Source organism: Leopardus geoffroyi, chromosome B4 (genome assembly GCF_018350155.1).
Source record: "Leopardus geoffroyi isolate Oge1 chromosome B4, O.geoffroyi_Oge1_pat1.0, whole genome shotgun sequence".
Classification (NCBI taxonomy): domain Eukaryota; kingdom Metazoa; phylum Chordata; class Mammalia; order Carnivora; family Felidae; genus Leopardus; species Leopardus geoffroyi.
Genome location: NC_059341.1, coordinates 135,010,926 through 135,024,953, shown reverse-complemented (window position 1 = coordinate 135,024,953; position 14,028 = coordinate 135,010,926). Strand labels below are relative to the sequence as shown.

The 14,028-nt window shown below is 42.2% G+C and overlaps 1 long non-coding RNA gene, 1 other non-coding gene and 1 pseudogene across 4 annotated transcripts in view; 2 read left to right on the top strand and 1 right to left on the bottom strand.

Annotated features, from left to right (window-relative positions):
• LOC123591531 overlaps positions 1-14,028 on the top strand; it is a 73,399-nt gene that overhangs the window by 12,345 nt on the left and 47,026 nt on the right. For all 3 annotated transcript variants that reach the window (XR_006709392.1, XR_006709393.1, XR_006709391.1), the window contains exon 4: positions 12,693-12,786. This is a non-coding gene — a long non-coding RNA (uncharacterized LOC123591531). The remainder of the gene's footprint in view (positions 1-12,692; positions 12,787-14,028) is intronic.
• LOC123592343 lies at positions 105-208 on the top strand. Its single transcript, XR_006709731.1, has one exon. It is a non-coding gene; the product is annotated as a small nucleolar RNA U13 (small nucleolar RNA).
• LOC123591529 lies at positions 6,527-7,097 on the bottom strand (annotated as a pseudogene).

Here is a 14,028-nt window from a genome sequence, read left to right as displayed (position 1 = left end):
GGATTCTTAACTGACTGAACCACCCAGGCGCCCCTCCTTCCACTCAATTTAGCTTTGAACCTAAAACTCTAAAAATTAGAAGTCTAATAAAAAAATTTTTGTAGAAACTTTTGTGGGTCATAGATGGGATGATTGAGAGTTCATGCTGTTATTGTGTGAGATGTGCTTCCCTCAAACCTTATGGCACTGGCACATTACCTGTCTGACGTGGAAACAAATGTATCTGGAAGCTCATAAACAAGTTTAAGTATCCCCATTAGAGCTACCCATTTAGTGAAGTAAAAAGAGGGCTGTGGGAATTATACAACTCTAAGCAATCAAAAAATATTTTAATGAGTATTTACCATGTGCCTTTTGAAAGACAGGGAAATATAAAAGAAATATAAAAGGTTGTTTCTGGGATATCTGGCTGTCTCAGTTGGTAGAGCATGCAACTCTTGATCTCAGGGTCGTGAGTTCAAGCCCCACATTGAACGTAGAGCCTATTAAAAAAGATAATAGAGGCACCTGGGTGATTGAGTTAGTTAAGTTTCTGACTCTTGATTTCTGCTCAGGTCATGATCTCGAGGTCATGGGGTCAAGCCCCACATGGGGCTCTGCACTAACGATAGGAAGCCTGTTTGGGATTCTCTCTCTCTCTCTCTCTCTCTCTCTCTCTCTGTCCCTCCCCCGTCTCAAAATAAATAAACTTAGAAGAAATAAAAAAAAAAATAAAAGAAGAAATAAAATCTTGGAGCACCTGGATGGCCCAGTTAAGTGCCAAATCTTGATTTCGGCTCAGGTCATGATCTTATGTTCGTGGGATTGAGCCTCACTCTGGGCTCTGCTATGAGCATGGAATCTGCCTGATCTCTCTCCCTATCTTTCTATCCCTTCCCCCTCACTCTCTCTCTCTCTCTCTCTCTGTAAATAAATAAATAAACATTAAAATAATAAAATCTTGTTCCCGCAAAGTTAAAAGCCCAGTTCTTTGTCCTGAATTGTGATAAATCAATAATACAAATGAACTTTAGAACTACCGCCCCCACCCCCTGCCCCCACCCTCTGTTCCATCCAACTCTGTATCTGTAATTCAGAGGTCGAGAAAAAGTGTTCATTGTTAATGGTGTGTTCTCTAGCAGATGTGTGACATCTTGTTTGCCTCAAGTGACAGAAGGAATATAAAAAAAAATACTCTGTAAACTATAAAGTGCTTTACAGAAACAGATTATTAGCGTTGCTTTGTGAGATGAACAGCTTAGTTCCAGTACCTGTTGAAATAATACAGTGAGGGACGCCTGGGTGATTCAGTCGGTTAAGCGTCTGACTTCAGCTCAGGTCATGACCTCACAGTTCGAGGGTTCAAGCCCCATGTCGGGCTCTGTGCTGACAGCTGAGCCTGGAGCCTGCTGCAGATTCCGTGTCTCCCTTGCTCTTTGCCTCTCCCCTGCTTGTGCTCTCTCTCTCTCCTTCTCTCTCTCTCTCTCTCTCAAAAATACGTAAGCATCAAAAAAAAAAAAAAAAGCATACAGTGATATAAAAGATGGCATAGGGGCGCCTGGGTGGCGCAGTCGGTTGAGCGTCCGACTTCAGCCAGGTCACGATCTCGCGGTCCGTGAGTTCGAGCCCCGCGTCGGGCTCTGGGCTGATGGCTCAGGGTCTGGAGCCTGTTTCCGATTCTGTGTCTCCCTCTCTCTCTGCCCCTCCCCCGTTCATGCTCTGTCTCTCTCTGTCCCAAAAATAAATAAACGTTGAAAAAAATTAAAAAAAAAAAAAAATAAAAGATGGCATAGAATTTGAACAAGGATTAGAAAAGAACCATGAGGATTTTCACTTCTGGTCACTTGAGAATTCCACTACTAACCAGATCTGAGGAGGCGGATGGGAGCCTTTAAGCCCTGTGGAGAACAGAGATTAAAATGTTTTTGGAACATGGAACCCGAGAAGAAAGATGAAGGGATTAGGTCTGTGAAGCCCAAAGAAGATAAGGTGTCTTTATTTATTGGGAAGATAAAACTAAGGGGTGTCTTGTGTTGAAATAGGTCTGGGGGATCTGGTAGATTTCTCTGCCGCCACCACTGGGAACACTGGGAATTGTATTTGGGTTCTGGGGATAAGCCCAAGGCCCTCTGAGTTCTCCTGGGCACTTCTCTGATGTGTCTTCTGCTTGAGAATATGCTCAGACGGCCATTCTGAATACAGAACTGCTCTAAGAGCCAGGCTTTTAAGGTGGGTTGTGTGGGGAGGAAGGTAGCCAGCTATGCCCCTGAGGCTTTTCACTAATAGTGGTCTCAGAAAGTGTTAAGAGTTGCTCCCTTGGCTAAGAATTCTTCAGGAAAGTTTACTCAAGAGGCACGTGATTCCCTGACTCCCCGTCACCAGGCACTCCTGGCCCCTTAGGAAGCTGTGACATTGGTAGTTACACCTTCTTTTCGGTGACAGATGAAAACACATAGCTTTGTTTGGAGCAGTTCCTAGTGGTTAGCGTTCCACAGAGATGCCACCGGGACTTGGGCAGGTGGCTGGTGACTATTTCACAAACACGCAGGGTTTCAGTGCAGGAGCCGCGCAGGGGTTGGGGTGGAGAAGGGCAGAAATAAAATGGTTTTGGCACATGGGAACCCAGGAGGAAAGCTGAAGGGCTCAGAACCGTCCCCGCCACCTAGTAAGTCCTGTGTGTTTGTGGGAGCTCTTAAGAGGGGGCGGATTCCATGTTTAAATTGGGTGGCGAGATTGGAATCGACTTGAAGAAGGTGAGGGAATCTGCTCAACTGGTCTCTGAGGAAAGAGTATTCCAGGCAGGATGAACGGCCATAGGAAAAAGTCTGGCGAGTTCCACAGCATCACAGACACCCTGGGGCTGGGTTGGGTGAGAGACTAGAAAGGAAGTGTTCCTGCTTACATGAGGCCCGTGAGGCCCTGGTGAGGATTTGGGCTTTCACTCTCAGTGAGATGGAACCACACGGGTGGGTGGTTCACAGAGGAACGGCAAGAGTCGGTCTTTCTCTCTGGCGTACTAGGAATAACCGGGGAGTAGTGAGGGGCAAGGGTTGGAGTAGGAAGACCTGGCAAGAGGCTCTGGCAAAATTGGACAGGATATAGTGAGGCCAGAGTAGTCAGAGGAGGTGTGAGGAGAGTCTGATTCTGGAAACGTTGAGAAGCCGGCAGTCACTCCTGAGGGACTGGTACAGGGCAGTGAGAGTGTGCCCAGCAAAGTTTGCTGTCTTTGTGGTGACACAAAGTTTGTGTCTATGTGTGGTGACCCCGTGTTGTTTAGTCTGAGTTGGAGGGATGTGGTTGCCATCGAGTGGTTGTGGGAAATAATAGATTGTTCTCTCATTCAGAGTATTTGTTGAGCACCCACTCACTACATGTTAGGCATACGATGATGAAAAAGACAAGCTACGGTCATTATCCACATGGAGCAGCCATTCCAGTCAGTAGAGTTAGACAGTAAATGTGTAAACAGTGCCAACCAGGGGTAAGGGCTATGCGGAAAATAAAATGGGGTAATGTGACGACATCTTGGGTTGCTCAATGTCAGGGGCTGGAAGAGCCCTCTGTGGAGGTGACATCTGCCCTGATGTCATTCATCCCTGAATATCAAATGCTTGCCTTTAGAATGATCTAGACCATTAGAGATGTGTCACGACCTCTCATGGAACTGCTTGAACTGAATTTCATTTTGTTGTTACCTCACAAGACCTTTTAAACTATAGTCTAATGGAACTCCGTGTGTAAACTCAGGGTATTGTCGAGAATCTTGTCCGCCATGAGGGTCAGTGAGTGAATTTTTCTCATGTCCCTGTTCCAAAAATTGTGGAAATACTTTTTTTCTGATCTTTTGGCTGCAGTCATGTAACCAATTGTTTTCTATTCTTTGCTTCTGTGGCTAACAAGCTAAAAATCAAATCTGTAACCCCTCCTCTTGCAAGCATATAGGACTAATGGCATACATTCGTATACTAGCTTAATCCCTGTTTCAACTTACTTTATTTTACTCATTCATCCAAAATATTTTTATTATTTTTTTAAACATACCATCTTTTTTTTTTGTTTTGTTAATGTTTTATTTTATTTTATTTTATTTATTTATTTTTTTTTAAATTTTTTTTTCAACGTTTATTTATTTTTGGGACAGACAGAGACAGAGCATGAACGGGGGAGGGGCAGAGAGAGAGGGAGACGCAGAATCGGAAACAGGCTCCAGGCTCTGAGCCATCAGCCCAGAGCCCGACGCGGGGCTCGAACTCACGGACCGCGAGATCGTGACCTGGCTGAAGTCGGACGCTCAACCGACTGCGCCACCCAGGCGCCCCTTGTATTTTATTTTTGAGAGAGAGGGAGACAGAATCCCAAGCAGGCTCCAGGCTCTGAGCTGTCAGCACAGAGCCTGACGCAGGGCTCCAACCCACGAACTGTGAGATCATGACCTGAGCTGAAGTCAGACGCTTAACCAACTGAGCCACCCAGGTGCCCCCATCTTCTTTTTTTTAATGTTTATTTTTTGAGGGAGAGAGAGACAGAGAGTGAAAGAGAATCCTAAGCAGGCTCCATGCTTTCAGCACAGAGCCCGACTTGGAGCTTGAACTCACGACCCATGAGATCATGATCTGAGCTGAGATCAAGAGTCGGCCACTTAACCAACTGAGCCACACGCGTGCCCTGACAGTATATTCATGTTTATTGTGTAGTATTCCATTGTATCAGTTTATTTATCCATTTGCCTGTTGATGGACAATTGAATGGTTTCCAGGTTTGGCTACTATGAATAAAGCTCTGTGAACATTCTTTCTGTGGACAAATATTTTCATTTTCTTAAATAAATACCAGAGATAGAGTTGCTGGGTCAGAAGAAAAGAGTATGATTGACTTTATAAGAAATGGCCAGGGGCACCTGGCTTTCTCAGTTGGTGGAGCATGTGACTCTTGATCTTGGAATTGTGAGTTCATGCCCCACGTTGGGTGTAGAGATTACTTAAAAATAAAATCTTTAGGGGCACTGGGTGTCTCAGTCAGTTAATTGTCTGACTCTGATTTCAGCTCAGGTCATGGTCTCACAGTTTGTGAGTTCAAGTTCTACATCAGGCCAGTATATTGGAATTCTCTCTCTCTTCCTCTTTCTCTGTCTGTGCTCTCCCTGTGCTAGCTCTCTCTCAAAATAAATAAACAAACAAACAAAAAAAAAGATAAAAAATAAAATCTTAAAAAAGCAAAGCAAGAAATGGCCAAGTTTTTTTCAGGACGGTTTTACTCTGTTCCAGCATGGTATGAGAGTTTCCATTGCTTTATTTTCTTTATGTTCTTTTCTAGAATTTCATCCAGTATTTAGTCTTTTGCATCTGGCTTTTTCCACTTAGCATAACGATTTTGAGATTTGGTCATGTCATGTTTATCAGTAGTTTGTTTTTAACCCGCCCTACCTCTACCCCTCAGTAGTGTGTTTCTTTTTCTTTCTTTTTTTTTTTTTTTAAGTTTATTTATTTTGATAGAAAGAGTGCACACCGAGCAGGGGAGGGGCGGGGAGAGAGAGAGAGAGAGAAAGAGAGAGAGAGAATGAATATCCCAAGCAGGCTCTGCGCTGTCAGTGCATAGCCCAACTCTGGGCTCAAACTCACGAACTATGAGATCATGACCTGAGCTGAAATCAAGAGTCAGATGCTTAACTGACTGAGCCACACAGTTGCTCCAATAATGTACCATGTGCTTATGTCACAGATTGGTTATACACTCACCATTTGTTGGGCTATTTCCATGGTTTGGCTGTTATCAATAAAGCACATGAAGGTCTTTGTGCCAACATAGAGTTGTTTTTTTTTTTCCTCTTGGGTAAATACAAGTGGGACTGCTGAGTGGTGTGTTAAGTACATTTTAGCTTTAGAAGAAACTGCCAAAGTGTTTATGCCATTTTGCACTCCCACCAGCAGCAGGTGGGGGTTCCCGTTCTCCGTGTCCTTGACAAAAACGTGGTCTTGTCAGTCTTTTTTATGTCAGCCATTCTAATAGGTATGTAGTGAGACCTCACAGTGGTTTTGATCCGTATTTTCATAATGTTAACCTTAAAAATAAAGCAGTTACTTTCCCAGTGAAAACGGGTTTATTCAGGAATGGAGGGACTTGCAATCTGGAACATGCAAGCTAGAGCAAAACCGTAGGCACGTCCACCAAACAAAGGTGAGGAATGTTATTTTCTGGAGAAGGAGGTGGTTTGAAGGGGCTGTTTTGAATGAAAGTCCATTGGAGACAACAGTTTATCATTGGCTGAGTCAAAAGGGTAGTTGATTTCTTGTAGGAGAGGCAATGTGCATCTTTCCCTGTTGGGGCCTGCAATTGACAATTCTTTCCTGTTGACATTCTTCTGTTGGGTCTGTAATTGACAATTTTTCCTGTAATTGATTTTGAGTGGTAGGTTCTTCTAGCCTCCCCTCCTAGCCTCCAAGACTACTGTAGTGAGATTTCTATATTAATTTTCGCAATAATTACTAATGATGCTTAGTATTTTTTTTTTTCTGTTTTTACTTTTATTTGCATGTATTTCATGCAGAATTTACTCCCGAGCCATAAGTTTTTGTTTCTTCAGTTTCTTCTGGGATATCTTTTTCTTCTGTGCAACCTCCTCTTCTGGTTTAGGAACAATCTGCTCTTTTTCAGTAAGGATCATCTCAATGTGGCAGGGAGAGCTCATGTATGGGTTAATCCGACCATGAGCCCTGTAAGTTCTACACCGCATTTTGGGGGCTCTGTTCACCTCGACGTGCTCAATGACCAGAGAATCTACATATAAACCCTTTAAGTTCAGCATTACTCTCTGCATTTTTAAGCATGTGCAGTAAAAAGTCAGCACTCTTTTTGGGCCACCGACCCTGTGTCCAGCCCCACTGTTTGGCCTGGGCCCACCTACCAGCTCCACCATTGTAGCGTCGGAATGGCACACATTGCTTCTGCAAAGTGACATCTTTCAGATACTTGGTGGCTTTTCGGATATGCATATCCTTGATGGCCTGGGCAGTTTCCCATGTGTTCTTAAAGTGAACACGAAGATTTGAACCTCTTGATTTGCATGATTTTGTCAGGTTTTCCGGGTCAAGTGAATAGCGAACCATTTTCAGAGATCACCTCAGGCCGCTTACGGGAAGAGGCTAATGATGTTTAGTATCTTTTTTTTTTTTTTTTCAACGTTTATTTATTTTTGGGACAGAGAGAGACAGAGCATAAACGGGGGAGGGGCAGAGAGAGAGGGAGACACAGAATCGGAAACAGGCTCCAGGCTCTGAGCCATCAGCCCAGAGCCCGACGCGGGGCTCGAACTCACGGACCGCGAGACCGTGACCTGGCTGAAGTCGGACGCTTAACCGACTGCGCCACCCAGGCGCCCCGATGTTTAGTATCTTTTAATGTGGTCATTAGCCAGTTTTATACCTTCATTTGTGAAATGTCCACAACTTTTGTCCATTTTTACAAATTGGATTGAAAAAAAAATTGGGGTGGTCTTTTTTTTTTTCTTAATTGAGTTTTAGGAGTTTTTAAAAAGTATAACCTGATTGTAAGTCCTTTGTCATCATGAATATCTTCTCACAATCTAAGACTTACCTTTTCAGTTTTTGATGAGCAGAAAATTTTAATTACAAATTTTTTTTTTAGTTTATTTTTGAGACAGGGAGAAAGCACGAGCTGGGGAGGGGCAGAGAGAGAGGGAGACAGGAACTGAAGCGGGCTCCATGCTGATAGAGATCCCGATGTGGGGCTTAACCCACAAGCAATGAGGTCATGACCTGAACCAAAGTCAGACGCTCAGCCAACTGAGCCACCCAGATGCTTCGGAAAAATTTAATTTTGATGAAGTCCAATTTATCAGCCTTTTTTTTTTTTTTTCCAGCTTTTTCTTCTATGATTAGTGTTTTTGTGTTCTAAGACATTGTTGGCCATTCTAAGGTTGCAAAGATTTTCTCCTGTGTTGTCTTCTAGAAATTGTATGGTTTTAGATATTACATTTAGATATATGATCCATCCCAAAATAATTTTTATATTTGGTGTAAGGTAGGGATCAAGATTAATTCCTCATAATGTATGTATCCAGTTGTTCCAACAGTACATATTGAAAAGAATGTTCTTTATTCATAGAATTAATTTAATGCTTTTATTGAAAATCAATTGATTGTATATGTGAGAATTTTTGACCTCTTTTTGTTCCATTGATTTAACTTTACATCAATACTATACTGTCTTGAGTATTTACTTTGTATCCTGCCACTTTGTTAAACTCATCTATCCCAGTAGCTTTTTTGTATATTCTTTAGGATTTCTTATTTACACAATCATGTAGTCTACAAATAAAGCTTTACTTATTTATATCCAATCTTTATGCCTTTTATTTCTTTTCTTACATTATATACACTGAGACCATCGCTACAATGTTGACTAGACTGTGTTTAGAGTGGACATTTTTGCATTGTTTTTAATCTTAGGGGGAGAGCACTGACTGTTTCACCAATTAGTATGATGTTGTTACTAGAGATTCTTCATAGATGCTCTTTATTAGTTTGAAGTAATCACCTACCATTCTTACTTTGTGAGGAGTTTGATCTTGAATAAGTTTTATCTTAAATTTTGTCAAATACTTTTCTGTATTTATTGAAATGGTATCGATTTTTCTCATTTATTACATTAATATGGTGGAGTACATTGATTTTTCTTTCCTTTCTTTTTTTTTTTTTTTTTTTTTTTTTAGATTTTATTTTTACATAATATCTACACCCAATGTGGGACTCAAACTCACAACCGTGAGATCAAGAGTTGCACACTCAGGGCGCCTGGGTGGCGCAGTCGGTTAAGCGTCCGACTTCAGCCAGGTTACGATCTCGAGGTCCGTGAGTTCAAGCCCCGCGTCAGGCTCTGGGCTGATGGCTCAGAGCCTGGAGCCTGTTTCTGATTCTGTGTCTCCCTCTTTCTCTGCCCCTCCCCCGTTCATGCTCTGTCTCTCTCTGTCCCAAAAATAAATAAACGTTGAAAAAAAAATTAAAAAAATAAAAATAAAAAAAAAAAAGAGTTGCACGCTCTACCAACTGAACCAGCCAGGTGCCTGTGATTTTTCAAATGTTGAACCAACCTTGTGTTACTAGTATAAACTCCACTTGGATATGACTATCGTTTTTATATATTGCTGGATTTAATTTGCTAATATTTTGTTTCACAACTTGGTAGTGATATTTTTCAATTTGTGAATTTTTTGGTCTAAGTTCATGAATGATATTATCTGCAATTTTCTTTTACACAGTAGCAGACTTTGGTATCAGAGTTATGCTGCCTCATGAGACAAGCTGGGAAGTATTCCCTTCTCTTCCTCTTTCTGAAGGAGTTTGTATGAGTACATTCCCATTGTGCTACCATCACCACCATCCATCTCCAGAATTTTTTCGTCTTCCCAAACTGAAACTTTGTACTCATTAAACACTAACACTCAATAGAATAGGGAGCTCGGGGCGCCTGGGTGGCTCAGTCAGTTAAGTGTCCGACTTTGGCTCGTCATGATCTTGAGGTTTATGAATTCCAGCCCTGCGTCGGGCTCTGTGCTGACAGCTTGTAGCTTGGAGCCTGGAGCCTACTTTAGATTTTGTGTCTCCCTCTCTGCCCCTCCCCTATTCTCCTTCTGCCTCTTTCTCTCTCAAAAATTGATAAATGTTAAAAAATATTAAAAAAAAATAGCTCAAATGATTTTCAACAAGGGTGCTAAGACCATTTAATGGGGGAAAGGAGTCATTTCAACAAGTAGTCCTGGGGAGCATCTGACTTTGGCTCAGATCATGATCTCACAGTTTGTGGGTTTGAGCCCCGCATCTGGTTTTGTGCTGACAGTGCGGAGCCTGCTTTGGATTCTCTGTCTCCCTCTTTCTCTGTCCCTACCCCACTCACTCTCTCAAAAATAAATAAACATTAAAATTTTTTTTGAAGAAGGGACACCTGGGTAGCTCAGTCGGTTAAGCATCTGACTTCGGCTCAGGTCATTATTTCACGGTTTGTGAGCTTGAGTCCCACTTCGGGTGAGCCCTACTTCTCCCTCTCCCTCTCTCTCTCTCTGCCCCTCGTGGGATTCAATCTCCCTCTCCCTCTGCCCCTTGCTCACTTGTGCTCTTTCTCTCTCAAAAAATTAAAAAAAATAAAATGTAAAAACACTACAACAAGTAGTCCTGGGAAAACTAGATTATTCACATGTAAAAGAATTACCTTATATGATGTACAAAATTTAACACAAAATGGATCAAAGACTTAAGAGACCCACGAGACTGAACTTTAGAGACCTGTGAGCTAGGGGCACCTGGGTGGTGCAGTTGGTTGTGTCCAACTCTTGATTGTGGCTCAGGTCATGATCTCATGGTTTGTGGGTTCAAGCCCCGCGTTGGTTGTGTGCCCTTGGGATTCTCTCTCTCACTCTCTCTCTGTCCCTCCCCTGCTCTCTTTCTCTTTCAAAATAAATAAACGTTAAAAAAAAAAAAAAGACCTAAGAACTAAAACTATAAAACTCGTAGAAGGAAGCATAGGGAAAAGCCTCAGAACAGTATATTTGTCAGTGATTTTTTTGACTCTGACACTAAAAGCACAGGAAACAATAGTAAAAATTGATCAATTGGACTATATAAAAATCAAGAATTTCTGTTTATCAAAGGACACAATCAACAGTGAAAAGGCAGGCAGCCCACATGGGCACTTGGCTGGCTTAGTCGGTAGGGCATGTGGCTCTTAATCTCGAGGCTGTGAGTTTGAGCCCCATGTTGGGTGTAGAGTTTACTTAAGAAAAAAAAAAAAAGCCTACAGAATGGGAGAAAATATTTTCAAATCCTGTATCTGATAAAGGGTTAACAACCAGTATATATAAAGAACTTGTACACTCAAATGAAACAAAACCCAAGTAACCCAATTGAAAAATGGGCAAAGTACTTGAATAGCTATTTCTCCAAAGAAGATATACAGATGGCCAACAAGCACGTGAAAAGATGCTCAACATCACTCATCATCACTCAGGGAAATGCAAGTCAGAACCACAACAGAAAATAACAAGTGTTGACAAGGATATGGAGAAATTGGAGTCCTTTTGTATTGCTGCTGGGAATGCAAAAAATTATGCAGCTGCTGCAGAAAACGGTATGGTGGTTCCTCAAAAAACTAAAAATGGAAAAAATCCAATTCTACTTCTAAGTATATATCCAGGAGAATTGAAAGCAGGGTCGTGAAGATATGTATACGTATGTATACATATCCGTGTGTGTGTGTGTATATATATATATGTTATATATAATATATATATTAAAAATGTTTTTATTTATTTTTGAAACAGAGACAGAGCATGAGCAGGGGAGGGGCAGAGAGAGAGGGAGACACAGAATCTGAAGCAGGCTCCAGGCTCTGAGCTGTCGGCACAGAGCCCGACACGGGGCTCAAACTCATGGAGTGTGAGATCATGACCTGAGCTGAAGTCGGATGCTTAACCGACTGAGCCACCCAGGCGCCCCTATATTTATATATATTTTTAAGAACTTATTTTTGTGGGGCACCTGGGTGACTCAGTCCATTAAGTGTCTGACTTTTGATTTTGGCTCAGGTCATGATCTCACGGTTTGTTAGATCGAGCCCTGTGTTAGGCTCTGTGCTGACAGTGTGGAACCTGCTTGGGATTCTCTCTCTCTCTCCCTCTCTTTTTGCCCCTCCCCTGCTTGCTCTCAAAATAAATAAACTGTAAAACAAAATTATTTTTGAATAATCTCTACACCCTGTGTGGTGCTTGGACTCACAATCCTGAGATCAAGAATTGCACACTCTTTTGTGTGTGTGTGTGTGTGTGTGTGTGTGTGTGTGTGTGTGTATGTGTGTAGAGAGAGAGCAACAGAGCACAAGCGGGGAGAGGCAGAAAGGGAGACATAGAATCTGAAGCAGGCTCCAGGTTCTGAGCTGCCAGCACAGAGCCCAACCTGGGGCTCAAGCTTACAAACTGTGAGGTCATGACCCGAGCCAAAGTCAGGTGTTTAACCCACTGAGCCACCCAGGTGCCCCCCACACTCTTCCAACTGAGCCATCCAGGTGCCCCTTGATGAGAGATTTATACACCCATATTTATAGCAGCATTATTCTCAGTAGCCCAAAGTAGAAACACCCAAATGTCCATTGACAGATGAATAAATTTAAAAATATATGTATATAATGTGTGCGTATATGTAACATTCCCACATGTATATATATACACGTTTATATATGTCTATCATACGTATCTTACATATATATGTAAATGTGTGTGTATATATATATATATATATGCAGAAGAATATTATTCAGCCTTAAAAAGGAAGGAAATTTTAACACATGCTACACTATGCATTTATCTTGAGGACATTTTACTAAATAAGCCAGTCAGGAAAAGACAAACTGTATTATTCCATTTATATGTGGTACCTGGAGTAGTCAACACATAGAGACAGAAATTAGGCTGTTGCCAGGGGCTGGTGGGAGTGGGGACGGGTTCGGGTTTAGTGGGTACAGAGTTGCAGATCTGCAGGATGAAATAAGTCCTGGGCATGGTTGCAAGATGATATGAATCTAACACGACTGAACTACCCACGTGAAAATGGTTAAATGTTTAATTTTACCATATCCTGCCATGATTAAAAAAATCTTTGGGAGAGAAAAAACACTAATTTCAGTTTCCTGTTTTTGATGATTATCAACAGTGCTGCTACAAACATTCTCGTACAGGTTTTATGTGAATGGAAGTTGTCCTCTCTCTAGGATAAATATCTAGGAGTACGATTGCTGAGTTATAAGGTGAGTAAGGGTATGTTTAACTCTATTTTTTTTGCCCCCCAACTCTATTTTTTAATTTAAATTTTTTTATTTTATTTTATTTATTTATTTTTTTTTTTTAATTTTTTTTTTTTCAACGTTTATTTATTTTTGGGACAGAGAGAGACAGAGCATGAACGGGGGAGGGTCAGAGAGAGAGGGAGACACAGAATCAGAAACAGGCTCCAGGCTCTGAGCCATCAGCCCAGAGCCCGACACGGGGCTCGAACTCACGGACCGCGAGATCGTGACCTGGCTGAAGTCGGACGCTTAACCGACTGCGCCACCCAGGCGCCCCAAATTTTATTTTTTTTTTTAAGAGAGAGAGAGCAGGGGAGAGGGACAGAGAGAGAGAGAGAGAGTGAGAGAGAGAGAGAGAGAGAGAGAGAGAGAATCCCAAGCAGCCTCCCTGCTCAGTGTGGAGCCCAAAGGAGGGCTGCATCCCACGACCCTGGTATCGTGACCTGAGCCGAAATCAGGATTCCGATGCTCAACTGATTGAGTCACCCAGGAGCCCTATTTTTATTTATTTTAATTTATTATTTAAAAAAAATTTTTTTTAACGTTTATTTATTTTTGAGACAGAGAGAGACAGAGCATGAATGGGGGAGGGTCAGAGGGAGGGAGACACAGAATCTGAAACAGGCTCCAGGCTCTGAGCTGTCAGCACAGAGCCTGACGCGGGACTCGAACTCACGGACCGTGAGATCATGACCTGAGCCGAAGTCGGCCGCTTAACCGGCTGAGCCACCCAGGCGCCCCTTAATTTTATTATTATTATTTTAAAAATATGTGCTGTATTTTCTTTCTTTCTTTTTTTTTTTTTAAAGTCTATTTCTTTATTTTGAGAGAGTGAATATGTGTAGGAGGGGCAGAGAGAGAGGGAGAGAGAGAGAGAGAGAGAGAGAGAATCCCAAGCAGGCTCTGCACTGTCAATGCCAGGTGCCTGATGCAGAGCTCAAACTCCCGAACTGTGAGATCATGACCTGAGCCATGATCGAGGGTTAGACGCTTAACCAACTGAGCTGCCCAGGTGCCCCTATTTTTTATTTTTTTTAAGTAGACTTCATGCTCAGTGTGGAGCTCAGCCATCAACTCTGAGATCAAAAACTGAGCTGAGATCAAGAGTTGGACGCTTAACTGACTGAGCCACCGGGGCTCCTTGGGTATGTTTAACTTTATAAGAAACTGCCAAACTGTTTCACAGTGGTTGTACATTTGCAT